The sequence below is a fragment of the Heterocephalus glaber genome, unplaced genomic scaffold (assembly GCF_053883595.1).
Source record: "Heterocephalus glaber isolate CG9 unplaced genomic scaffold, H.glaber_assembly_v1.0 deba00001465, whole genome shotgun sequence".
Lineage (NCBI taxonomy): Eukaryota > Metazoa > Chordata > Mammalia > Rodentia > Bathyergidae > Heterocephalus > Heterocephalus glaber.
In genome coordinates this window covers 25,753,404-25,767,992 of record NW_028258312.1, presented here as the reverse complement: position 1 = coordinate 25,767,992, position 14,589 = coordinate 25,753,404, and the positions used below count along the sequence as shown (strand labels likewise).

The window sequence follows — 14,589 nt, the reverse complement described above, 5'->3', positions numbered from 1 at the left end:
AGGATAACTTTGGGCAAGTTACACAATTTTTATGTTCCTCAGCTTTGTCTTTTATGACTCTCATGGTGGTGTTCTGAAATTAAATTAGTTGAACTTTGTGATGGGAATCATGCCTAACATTGACATGCTCTAAATTATTCTCTTTCTTTATATTAAACAATTTAAGATTATACAAACATCCTTGAGTTTTTCACTATTATCCTGATGGAAGACTAACCCCTAAAAATCTCTCTGTACATATGCGACACTCTCAAACTTAGAGAAAAGTCACAAGTACAGTAAAAATAACTTTTCAGCAGAAACATCCCAGAATAAATTTCCTTCCTGGTTCCCCACAACCCAAAATACTTTTATGTTCACTTACAGCAAACAAATCTACTTTCCAATATAATCACATGACAACCATCAAAATGAAAATGCTGATACTGACAATTTACATATAAAACTCTCAGATTCCATTCAAGTTTTGACAATGACTTTTCAGCTATTGTTGGAAGCATTAACAGACACAATTCAGACTTACGTGCTGTGTGTAGTAGTCATGCTTCCTTCAGTCTGGACTATTTTCTCGGTCTTTCAGTGGCTTTTCAGACCTTAAGACTTTGAAGATGTTGGGAATGTCACTTCATGGATTTGATCGATGTTTCCTCACAGGCAGATGGAGGTTATACATCGTTGGAAAAAGCACCACACTAGCAATGCTGTGTTCTTGTCCTTGCATCCTTCAAAATGATGCGTAGGTTTTCCCTTGTCCCATTGTTGTTGAAATCCCTTTGACTCTTCCATGAGGTGATGTTTACAAGGACATTCATTTTAAACTTATCTTTTTACTTTGCAGTGAATAAATATTTTGGGGAATGTTTTTAATTTATTCATTCTCGAGAATGAACTATGGTTTCCTATTTTATTCAACAGGCTATAATCCATTTGCATCATTATTTGCTCAGTGCTCATTGTCCTAGACTTGACCACTGACAGCTCCTTGAAGCTGATCCCTTGTTTGTTTTGTTCTGTTTTGTTTGGGCTCCATCCCATTGCTTGAGGAAGATGTCCTGGTTTCTAACACAGAATATTCCAGGCACATCTGAACTGACCTGGCCCAGTCCTGGATTCAGGACTGGATAGGAGGATAATGGTCTTTAAATCAAGTTCTGATGCTTGCTACATTCACTGCTTTGGGGGATTTCCACTGACACCAGGTCTTCTAAGTGGAGACAGGTAAGGAGCATGTGCATTATGCATGAATAAACATGTGCACACCTCTACGTAATTCTATTGCTGTTTCTATGTAATGAAAGCTAGTAATTCACTGAAAACCCTGATTGCAGATCAATACTACAAGGTTCACTATTTTACTTCTTTTCACATTTTTGATTCTTTTTTTCTGAAATTGGCAACTTCGCAAGTTTTCATGGATTTACTTCCTCCTCCTCCCTTCACCCAGCCCTTCTGCCAATCCTGTTTGTCTCTGGCACCCCTCTCAGGGGGTCCCCTCTTCCTCTATGGATGCTCCGGCCCTTGCACTTCCCTGCTCCACTGTGTACAAGTCCTCTTTGCCTCATCTGGTCCCTGAAACTCACTTTGGTGCAGTTTCCCTTCCCATAGGGACACTCTCTTTGTCACTTTGCGGTTTAGTTCTCCTCCTGGGGCCTCTGTTCTCTGCTTTCATAGGTGCACTGGCCTCACTAACCCACCTGATGCCATAGCTTTGGTGCTGGTTGTTCAGGAAGGGAAAAGCACAAGGGAAAAAGGAGCTCTGGAGAGGGCTTTGGCTATAAGAATAAATGCAAGAAATGAAAACAGCACTGAGATTCCACCTCACTCCAGAAAGAATGGCTGCTATCATGAAATCAACCAATAACAAATGCTGATGGGACTGTGGGGAAAGAGGAACCCTGCTCCACTGCTGGTGGTAGTGTAGACTGATGCAACCACTGTGGAAATCAGGGTGGAGATACTTCAAAGAACTAGGACTGGAAGTTCCATTTGACCCCGCTATTCCCCTGCTGGGTATCTTCCCCAAAGAATTAAAAGAATCATATCACAGTGATATATGAGCACCCATGTTCATAGCAGCACAGTTTGTAATAGCTAAAACTTGGAAACAGCCCAAATGTCCATCAACTGGAGACTGGATCAAGAAAATGTGGGGTTTTAAAAAATAAAATGGATTACTACTCAGCCAAAAAAATGATAAATTAGACACATTTATAGCTAAATGGATGCACATTGAAGCGATACTCTTAAGTGAAATAAATAGGACACACATGTGTAAATACTGAATAGTTTTTCTAGTGTGAGAAACCGAAAGTGTAAATAAGGACTAAAGGGTTTAATAGATAATGTGAAATAGGAAGAAAAGGGGCAAAGGGGAGGGGAAATAGAAGGGGTAGGGGAAAGGAAAGAAGGGAATGGAATTAATATGAGATGGAAAAATGGAAACAAAGTCTTTGTAAATAGGGAGGGATGGAGGGGTTGAAGGGAGGGCAGGGGAAGGGGGAAAAATAAGAAGGAAGAGAGATTATGTAAAGGTGCAAATTTCCAATGGTGAATGCCATTATACTGTATACCTAAAATGTACCAATAAAATAAAATTTAAAAAAATAATAAATGCAGGAGTTGTCAGGGAACAAAATGTTAATGACAGAAGTCATGCATGTCCTATAGCTTGTGGTCATATCTCCTCCCTCATAGGATTGTTAACACCCTGGCACTGACAACCTCCCAGCCTATATCCAGTCAGAAACATGCAGGAACCTGCAAAGACTCATCTTGAGTTTTGTTCCTCTCTTCTTTTTGATACCTGGAGCTTTCCCTTTTGTTACGATGTAAATCTGAAATGTCGCCCCAAGTCTCATGTTTTCAGAGGTGGAGGCACTATCTCAGCAGTGAATTAGCCCACTGATGAGTGCAGAGCTGGCTAGGGCCTGGTGGGAAGAGGCGGGTCACGGGCGTGGCCTGGAAGGGTGCGTTCTTGACCCAGCTCTTCCTCCCTTCCCTCCCTGATTCTTGGCTGTGGGGGTTGAGCTGCTGGCCTCCACCACGCCCCTCCACCACGCCCCTCCACCACGCCCCTCCGCCACGCTGCTCCGCTCACCGTGCACGGAACCCTGTGACACGTGAGCCAAAGTAGCGCCCTCCTCCTTGAGGCGGCCGGTGTCTGACACTTTGTTCCAGGGACAAAAGTCACTAGTACACCTTTCCTTTTCATTGTGAATTTATCCATTCATTGAAACATTCTAGGTATTCTGTATCCAGCTTATGTGTTTGTAATAAGAAAAATATTTACTTGTATTTTAGCCCACTATGTGGCCAGACAGCCCTCTCTTATGTCTTTAGATACGTTTTCTGTCAGGCTTATGTGCTCTCTTTCTGAACTATATCAATCAAAGGACAGAAATAGAATGTGACAGATGTTTCTATTTAGTATTTAGTTATAAAAATATTTCCAGCAGGTGCTATATTTAGTGCAGTTATCATAAAAATAATTTAGCTTGAAGCCTTTTTTCTTAAAATATAACAATGCCATCTATTATATTAGTGGCATGCCCTTTATTGTAGCGTATAAATCAGTATAGAATAATATTGTGAAATATTGAACTGACAAGAAGGGCCTCACCTCCATATTCAGGCACAGATATCACAGGCAAAATGTTCCAGATGGTAGAGAAAGAGGCACTGAATCCTTGGCATTTAAGTTTCAGACTCTGTGATACAAATTTAAGGGAGAAAAGAAAGAGTTCTATGCTGCGATGGCTGTTTACTCTTCCTAACAGAAAGGAGACAGATCTCTTTGTGATGGAAGTTTTGAAAGGCAGTGGCCACAGAAATGGCCATTGGGTCAGTGGGAATCCACGTGTGTGAGGCAGGGTCGCCCCTCACCAGGGTGGGCCACATGATCCTGCGGGGCCTCCCCCGATGGGATGGCACACCTCATCTGTGCACAGGGTGCCCTGTGGCTAGGACACCATCAGTTCCTCTTTCAGTCTGTGAACTAGCCTTCATCTTCACATCGTGTTCCTGCATGCGGTTGTCTGATTCCACCACGCAAAGAACCACGGTTCAGGATGCACTGAGCACCGATGTCTTTATTGTTGGAAAATGCTCGCACTTTGTTTTCTCCATATGTAAATGATTTGTATATTTTTTGTATATTTTCCAGTAGATAGAGTTCACTAATCCAACCACTCAGCATATTTACAGTAATTTGCAGACAAATGAAAGTTGTGTCTTGTTCTAAAAGGTTGATATTTGTTCTTTTCTGGAGGAACATGGTAACTGATCTTTTTCTATAACATCTAATAAGAATATTTTGCTGTTTTTCACACTGATTTTTAGATTGATGAGTATCTTAAAGTAAAATAAAAAACAGAAAACTGGTGTTAGTGTGGCTAATTTAATATTTTGTTTTTTAGTTTATACTGTTGTTTTTTTTTACTGTTGTTTCAATTTAAATTTTTAAGCACCTTAATTACGATATGGCTCATTATGTAATAATCTCTATATTTACCATTAGTAATTTACAAAGTACATATGTACTGGAATAAATTAAGAATTGTAAAATGATGTTTAGCCAGTTACATTATAGAAATTGTTAATTTTTAATAAAGATAGTTTCATGATATGTTACTGGACTACCAGTATCCCAGAGTGATGAAGGATGAAACCGCAGACAGGGAAGGTAAGGGGCAAGCAAGTTTACTTAAAGGCAAAGATGCAGAGCTCCTGCTGACCAGGATGGATTCCGAGTAGGGTACCCAGGAGGGCTCTTTGTCTGTGCATTTTAAGGGATTTAGAAGGTGGCTCGGGCTGCTGTGTAAGTGATATAACCTCCACCCTAGAGGAGACTACCTATTTTTCAGGGTCTAATCTGTGCATTGTTCACATAGTGTCCACGCAAGAATTTGGTGCAAATTAACAATTACCTTTGTTAAAATTTAGCAGCTTGATAAGTTTCCTTTTTACAGGTTACAACTTTTTTAAAGAATGCTTTACATTATTGACAGATATTATGGCTTTAGTATCCCAGGACCTTAAAAGAAATGTGGAATCTCAGGCTTTGAAGCAAGAACTGCTAAGTTTACAAGTCTCATGGGATTTGTATGCACATCAATGTTTGAGAAGCATATATTTTAGATGACATTTATAAGTGGAAGAATTACATAAAAATGACTATTATGGTTTATATCTGGATGTCCTCCAAAGTGTCATGTGCTCATAGGTGGCACTTTGGGGATGTGATTGGATTATGAGGGCATGATACTCATCAGGGGATTGATCCACTAAGGAATTTCTAGCGAAATGTGATGTTGGGAGGTGAAGCCTGATGGGAGAAGTGTCCCTGGGGGCATGACCTGGAAGAGTCTGTCTCCTTCCTCCTCCCTTGATCTCTGTCTCTCTCTGCTTCCAGCCACCATGCCATGAGCTCTTTCTCCTCTCCCACACCCCTTTGCCATGCACCCTGCATGAAGCCACCCAGTTATAGACTGAAACCTCTACAAACTGGTAACCAAAATAAGCTTTTCCTACTTAGAGTTGTGGGTGGTGGTATTTTGTATCTCAGCAATGAGAGAAGTAACTATGACAATGATACTTCATCCATGTAAAAATTTAGACTTGGTATTAAACAATGAGCATAGTAAAGGAATGTGATGTTGGTGGGATATTGTTTTTGTTTTTTGGAAGCCAAAAGTTAATTTATCAATTTTTGTTTGCATAGGACTAGAATTTTTTTTTCCCATTAAGTTTACTGGTACATTTCAGGTATAAAATACAGTTACATTCATCATTGGGATCTTGTACCTTTGCATGACGCATTTTGGTTCTTATTTTTTCCCCTTCCCCTGCCCTCCCTTCACCCCCTCCACCCTTCCCTATTTGAAAAGACTTTGTTTACATTTTTTCCTTTTCTCATATTTTCTCTTTTCCCTTCTTTCCTTCCCCCTACCCCTCCCACTTCCCCTGCTCCTTTAGACCTTTACTTCCTATTACACAATATCAATTATACATTTTTAAAATTACAGTATCAAGATCTGGGAGACATTACCACAGATTTTACAGAATTTAAAAGGATATATAAAGCATATTACAAAAATCTTTTTTGAAATAAATTTGATGAAGACAAATTAATGAAACTAATTCTGGAGGAAATATAAAATTTGAATAGCACCTATTAAAGATAGTATATTCCTAGCTTGAAAACCTACCTATATGACAAGAGCAGGCCCATATACATTTTATCTGACAAATTATATCAAACAATGAAAACAGAAAAAAGAAGGAACACTTCTCCCCTCATTTTAGGAAATCAACATTGTGCTAATCCTAAAACTGGATAAAGATAATAGAAGAAAAAAGTATGAACATGGATAGAAATTTGTTTAACAAAACAAACTCTTAGAAGTCAGATCTGGCAGGATGTAGAAAATGGTTTTGTTATAGGGATGGCAGTGTTGGTTCAGCATTGGAAGATCCACCCCCAAAAGTAATCATTTTAACAGGGGAAAGGAGAAAGCCATATGATCCTGTCACTAGTTGGAGAAAGAGTATCGGACAAAATTCTACAGCTGTTCATGGTAAAAGCTATCAGGAGCCTAGAAGTATAACAGAACCTTCTCAACAGATCAAAGACATGTACTCCATACTTCCAACAAAAACTCCTTCTATGAATGGAGACTATACAATGCTTTCACCCTAAAGTGGGGAACAAGGGTATATATGCCTACTCTTCATCTGTCCATTAGACTTTGAAACATAGGTCTAAACCAAAATAGTCTGCCAATAAAATGACACAATTAGGATAGGATTGGCAAGGTAGAAGCAAAATCTTTATATGTAGATGAAATGATCATCTACAGAGAAAATACTAAGAAATCTCTAGGAGCCCCTAGAACTTGTATTTGAATTTAGCAGGATTAGAAAACACAAGGTATATATAAAAATTCAGGTCTGTGTATACTTGCTATAAATGAAGAATTGGATATTGAAATTTAAAAGTTATGTAGGAGTACAAAGGACCTAGAAAAGTTAAAAAAACAAAACAGTGTTGGAAGATGTTTAGTACCTAATTTTAAGACTACTTCTAAAACTACAGTAATCAAGGCAGTGTTGGTGTAAGGAAAGACATATAGATCATTGGAAGAAAACAGAGAATCTAGAAATAGAACCCCACATGTATGGTCCACCGAGTTTTGAAAGATTATTTAACATTAGTATTTTATAGAATATAAACCCAATTCAAGAGCCGAGGAAGAGATAGTGTTTTCAGCAAATGGCACTAGAACACCTGGTATCTGTATATAAAAAATTAACCTCAAACCTTTATTTCCATACATGAAAAAAACTTGAAGGAATGTATGAACCTAAATATGAAAGCCTAAAAGTATAAAACTTTAAGAAGAAATTATAAGGGAAAATGTTTATGAATTTAGGATAGGCAAGAACTACCTAGGATACAGAAAACATGATGTATAAAAGAAAAAAATTGATAAATGAGATTCCATCAAAATTTAGAACTTTAAATGACATCATTAAAATGAAAAGTAGTCCTTAAACAGACCATATTTACAATGCATATAACCTATGACCAGAATATATAAAGAATTTTTAGAGCTCATTAATAGACAACCCAATTAAAATGTAGCCATAAGAAGATGATAAATAGCCAGTATACCACAAGGAATGGTGTGCAACTCTAGAATCAGAAAAATACTAATCAGTACAATAAGAAGATTGAATTATACACTCATTAGGGAGATGAAGTTAAAAGTTTTAAAAGCCTTGTCATGACTTTTTCTTTTTATTGGATTCTCCCCCTTTGGGTTCAATTTGTCACACCCAATGGATTCATTCTGCTGGGTTTCCTGGGGTTGTGATCCTCATTGTCTTTTCCTAGGGTATTGTCTAAAATATTTTGGAGTGGCGGTTTGGTATTCATGAAGTTTCTGAGGTGCTCTTTATCATGAAAGCATCTTATTTCTCCATCCATTTTGAAAGATAGTTTTGCAAGGTACATCAATCTGGGTTGGAGGCTGTTTTCCTTTAGGGCTTGAAATACATCACTCCAAGCTCATCTTGCCTTGAGGGTTTGCACTGAGAAGTCTGCTGTGATTCTGATGGGCTTTCCTTTGTATGTGATTTGTTTCTTTTCTCTCAGTGCTTATAGAATTTTGTTCTTCTGTTGGATTTCTGGAATCCTATCTATTATATGCCTATGTGTAGATTTTTTTTTTTGATCAAGGCTATTTGGAGTCCTATATGCCTCACTTATCTGTATGTCAAGTTCTTTTCCCCTCCTTGGGAAGTTTTCTGCCATCACTTCTGTCAACAGTTTTTTTATGTCATCTTCACTCTCTCCTGTTTCTTCATTGACTCTGATCAGTCTTATGTTATTCTTCTTTGCATCGTCTAGCAGCTGCTGAATTGATTTCTCGTGTTCCCTTACAATTTTAAACCAATTTTTCTTTTCCTCCTCACTAATTGCAATCTTATGTTCTATATGTGAAATTCTATCCTCACATTTGTTCATTCTGCTGTGCAGACTTTTGATGGAGTTTTTAATCTCCTGGAAATCTGTTTGTATCTGTTTTATGGATTCCATTTGTTTCCTATGTTGGGATTCCATCATGTTCCTCAGATCCTCTTTTTTAATCTGTGTCCTCTCTAGATTTATTAACCCTGTCTTGCATTATGAGCACAATCTTTGCTGTTATCTGAGTAATTATTTCTAATTTCATTTTTCCCAGATCCTCTTTTGTTGCCAGTTTAGAGTCCAGGTGGTTGAGTAGAAGATTTTTCCATCTCGTTTCCCTTTGGAGTTGCTGTAGGTGATCTGGAAGTCTGTTTTTGAGGCTTGTTTACATGTCTTCTCATTTCCACAGGGGGGTGGGTGCTTCTGGTGCCTGTGCAGCTCATCTTCTCTGCCCTAGGAGCGTGGGATGGTCGGGGGGGGGAGCTTTCTTCAGGGTCGGTGGGATATTGTTATATGAAGAATTTAAAAACCTGCAGTTGTCTTTAAAACTGATTTGACTTCCATTGAGATGTTGCAATATCATCATGGTAATAATTTTAATAAGTTGTTTAATGCCAATTTTGTCATAAAGGCTCATTGTTGTGGGTATACAATATCCATGTTTATTCTTTAGAATATTTCTATTGATAAATTATTAATTTTATAAGTTTTATAAGGAAAGAATATCAAAAAATTAAGTATTGAATTTTTAATATTTATTGCATGCTTATAAGAAAGCATCAGAATTTTCAACATTGATTGTATTTTGGTATAGAAAGTCTAAAAAAATAACAACAGAAATAAATTTCTATATGAACTACAATGAAAATACCAATAGAATTCTATAAAAATAATATTTACTTCAATTATCACACCTAAGGCAGTCTTCACACATGACAACTGCATGTTCCATACACATATTGCTTACACTGATGGCACATGTGTTTTGCTTTCCTGGCCTTTTTATAGGACATACTTGACATCTCACTGGTCTTGCTGTTTTGACGAAAGGTTCTTATTATATTTTATAATGTGTAGTTAAAAGGAACATAGCATATCAATAAAATAAAGTACTAAATTCTTAATATGATTGTGTGTTTAGAATAAATATCATTTTCACATCAGCTGTGTACTTGTTTACAAAACCTAAAATAACATCAGAAATAAAAACCTATGTGAACTACAATAAAAATACCAATAGAACTCTACAACAAAAATAATCTTTGCTTCCATTGTCACACCCAAGGCAGTCTCCACACATGACAACTGCATGTTCCATACATACTTTTTGGTTACACTGACAGCACATGTGCTTACTTGCCTTTCCTATGTGGCAGGCTGTTTGTGTCACCTGTCTTGTCTTCCTGTTTTGTCTGAAGCTTCCTACTATATTGTACAACATGCACTTAGCAGGAAAATAAGATATCAATAAAATGAAATATCAAATATATAATGAGTGATTAGATTAGACATCAGCATTTTCACATCAGTTGTTTACTTACTTACAAGACCTAAAAGATAACATCAGAAATAAATACTTATGTGAACGACAATGTAAATACAAACAAAAGTCTACCACAGAAATAAACTTCGCTTCACCTGTCACAGCTAAGGCAGTCATCACACATGAAAACTGCATGTTTCATACACAAGTATTGCTTCCCTTGATAGCACATATATTTTTTTCTTATCCTTTTTTGTAGAGCACAGTTGACATCTTTTTGATTTTCCTGTTGTAGCAGGTCTTTGTGATGCTGTGCCTGCCTGTTTACCTGTTGACTCATCAGTGTGCTCCACAGTTTTTTTTGCATTGTTTCCTGGACAGAAACATTTTGTTTTTCCTCTGCTCTAAAAGATCTCTCATGAGTTCCAGTCCCAATCCGCTAAGAAAATTTCTCTATAGTGTTTTGTGATTTTCTTTGTAAACTATCAAACTATGCCATACATGTTTAGGATCCAGTAAAACATAACCAATGGCTAACGCTTTGTTGAGAGTGACACCATAGTTGCTGCATAACTCATCAACATCTACTCCACCTTTGGTTTTCTTGTAGAAAGTTGCCATCTCAGGCTTTTTTTTTGTCAAGGTTTCCCTATCAATATTTCCATTATGGTGCAATGTTGACATCAGCAGTACCAGTTTGTTTTTCTTTGCCATATTGTATATGACAATTGACCTTGTAGGCCAATGTTATATCTTTCTGAAATCTAAAAATTATACTATATAATTCTTTGTTTTGAAATTGCAATGTTTCATTTGGAATTTCTGCTTTGTTCCTGCATACAGTTCCTCTGTTGGTCAACTTGTGCTCTGTTATCAAATGTAACATCAGTTGGAAACTGGAAAATCAATTGTCAAATGTTACATTCCAATTAGTTTGGGCAACAAGAACAAGTCTGTTCACAACATCATTCAGTGTATTGCTATAAGAATAAGGCTGAGTCCCAGGATAAATTTCTAAATTGAAAGCATAATAAGTCTTTGCATCTACAAGGGCATATTTTGAAGGTTGTTTTGGCATATGCTGCCTGAAGCTACAATGACCATGAAATGTTGCAAGATGTTCATCAATAGTCATGTATTCAGGGAGTACTCAGCCAACCCTGCCCAGGAGCGTCTAGGCGGGCAGGTCCCTCCTGCCCTTGGCTCTGGCCCCTGGCCTGGAGCCCAGGGCTCAGCCTGTGCCTTGCTCCGCATTAGGTCCTGCAGCCTCAGCGAGGTCTCTACCTGCTCACGCTCCAAGCTTCCCATGGGGAAGAACGTGGTGCTGCTGGGTGAAGATGGAGCTGGAAAAACAAGCTTACTCAGGAAAATTCAAGGAATAGAAGAGTACAAGAAAGGAAGAGGATTGGAATATTTGTATTTAAATGTACACGATGAAGACAGAGATGATGAAACAAGATGTAATGTATGGATCTTAGATGGGGACCTATATCATAAAGGGCTCCTTAAATTTTCACTAGATACCATTTCTCTGAAGAACACTAGTTATGCTGGTTGTTGATATGTCAAAGCCTTGGACTGCTTTGAATTCTTTACAGAAATGGGCAAGTGTTGTTAGAGAACATGTTGACAAAGTGAAAATTCCTCCTAAAGAAATGAAAGAAATGGAACAAAATTTGATTAGAGACTTCCAAGAATATGTGGAGCTGGGAGAAGAATTCCCAGCTTCTCCTCAAAGAAGAAGCATCACATCCCAGGAAGACAAAGATGACAGTGTAGTTTTACCCCTGGGTGCAGATACACTTACACATAACCTGGGCATTCCGGTACTAGTAGTTTGCACAAAGTGTGATGCCATTAGTGTATTGGAGAAAGAACATGACTACAGAGATGAGCATTTTGATTTTATCCAGTCACATATTCAGAAGTTTTGTTTACAGTGTGGTGCAGCACTTATTTACACTTCAGTAAAAGAAAATAAAAATATAGACTTAGTATATAAATACATCTTTCAGAAACTATATGGATTTCCCTGTAAGATGCCTGCTATTGTTGTGGAAAAGGATGCAGTATTTATTCCAGCAGGGTGGGATAATGGTAAGAAAATAGGAATATTACATGAAAATTTTCAAACATTGAAAGCAGAAGATAATTTTGAAGTCATCATAAGTCCAAAACTTTGTGCATGAGAAAGAAATTATGGCAGAAGATGACCAAGTCTTCCTTATGAAATTACAGTCTCTTTTAGCAAAGCAACCACCAACTGCAGCTGGAAGGCCTGTGGATGCTTTACCACACATCCTTGGAGGCTCTCCTCGCACACCAAACAGATCCGTGTCATCCAATGTTGCCAGCGTGCCACCCATCCCTGCTGGGTCAAAGAAAATTGATCCAAACATGAAAGCTGGAGCTACAAGTGAAGGTGTCCTGGCAAATTTCTTCAACAGCTTATTGAGCAAAAAGACTGGCTCTCCTGGAGTCTCCTGGTGTTGGTGGTGGTAGCCCTGGGGTTGGGGCTGGAGTTGAAAGCAGTAGTTTACCACCATCTGCCAAAAAATCAGGCCAGAAGCCTGTTCTATCAGACATCCATGTGGAACTAGACGGAATTACATGAAAACTGGTTTCAGTTTCTCCTACAACACAGACATCTCCTACGGAAGAAGAAGCCTCTTGAAAATACCAAATAAAGCCATTTATTCAACCTCCTGGGATTATGTAAACTTGCCTCTGATTTTTCCTTCAGAAGTGGAATTAGGGAGCTAGAGTGCTTTTTACAGAGGGACTGAATTTATATCTTTTTGTTTTTGTTCTTGGTGGCTGCCCATTTTTATCAAAGGAACCATACAGAAGAAAAATTATTCTACATTATGTAGAATTGCTATTTGCAGTGCTGTTTTGCATAAAGAAGTAATTTTGGATTTTAAAAATCTCAAAATTTATAGACCTGGAATACAACCATGTGACCATATACTAAAGGCTATTTAAATCATTTAGGAGGGTTTAGGAAAGGACAGAATGTGTGCAGATTGGGCATTTGACTGACGTGGAAGTCCAAACTTGTTTAGATAAGATTATTAAAGTCATTTAAAAATTTGTGTGTCATTTGCTGAAAAAAAATTATCAACTGTTGGGTTTTGCAACATAATGTAACACCACACATGGGAGAGGCTGAGAAAAAAACAGATAGTATTTGACTCACTAGTCATTGTCTCAATCAGAGATCCTATAAGTTATCTTCAAAAGATGATTTAGATGTGCTGGGGATTTAGCTCAGTGGTTCTGCTGCCTGCCTCTGCAAGTGCAAGGTCCCAAGTTCGATCCCTGGTAAAAAAAAAAAAAAAAAGATGATTTAAAATTATTGGCCAAGATGTTTCTTAAACTGATAAGGAAAGAAAGCACACTGCCTAAATGTGCAAAAGAAAAATGCAGAGGTTATAAAGATGTAAAGAGGTTATATATGGCTCTGCCTTAATATACTCCTTTTTTTGTTTGTGACTTTCAACTGTAATCAGTTAATAAAATATTTATTCTCTGCAAAAAAAAAAATAGTCATATATTCAGATGGTGTGTAAATGGTTGGACAAGTACCCACAAATCTCTCAAACAATGAGTGGATAGCAGCCAGATTATCAGTTCTTTTTCTTTCTTGGTGGGTGGTTTTGTAATCAAACCTCAGGCAATTTTGAAGGAAACCAGATCTCCTCACTGTCATTGTTATTCTACAAACCTCACACCCACATCCATTGCTTTTCTCTAAGTCTTTTACATTCCTGCAATTACCAGGAGAAAGCCCTGGTAAGTACAGCAGACCTATAATTGCTTTCAGTTCAGCTAGTGAGGTGTCATAATAAATACATTTTTGAGTATGGCTATTGGTGCATACAGAAAGTTTTACATGTATTTCAGCATGTGTATATTTCACAACATCTTATAGCATTTTGTCTATTACAGTTTCCAACACTGAATGGCAGTGCTGTCATTCCATTGAATAAGTTTCAGCCATGCCAAGATCCTCACTGTATTTTTCAACCTTCTTCTAATGTTGGATCATTCTATTTGGTTGTATGACCATTTTGTACCATTTTGACTAATCAAATATGTACTCACATTGCTGAATCAAGGAGGTTTGCATTTTCTGTGTCTGTATCAGTGAATTTTTGCTCCATTTTACTGTCACAGAAACTTTGGCTCAAATGGCCAACTCTATCATCTTCATCATTTATTCATGAGTAATCTGATGATTCACTTTTGACCTCCTCCAAAACATCCAAATCTGGTTTTTCATGTGCCATTGTAATGAACTGGGCTACTTCTACCAGAAAAATAAAAAGAATAGTTTTTAAAGAAACAAATCCTAAATGCACAGAAATTTAACAATGGGCATTTTATGGGTAAAACTCACCTGTTGCTGCTTTGAAGCTTCTGTATACACCTTATGGTTTGTCTGCCAATTGAGTGAATGCACAGATGGATTTTTGCTTTCCCCAGGCACAGCTACTTTGAGTCATGCCTATGTTCCATTATGGCAAAATACATGTTTATGTAACAGAAGAGTGGTGTAGATGTATTTTACACTGTTTCACACTCAGATAAACACACAAAACCTGTTAGAGCATTGTATGGGTAAAAAGCCTGG

The 14,589-nt window shown here is 37.6% G+C and overlaps 1 pseudogene; it reads left to right on the top strand.

The window, feature by feature from the left end:
* The first annotated feature begins 11,049 nt into the window (after nt 1-11,049).
* On the top strand, nt 11,050-12,961 carry LOC101699166 (cytoplasmic dynein 1 light intermediate chain 1 pseudogene; annotated as a pseudogene).
* The last annotated feature ends 1,628 nt before the right edge of the window (nt 12,962-14,589 follow it).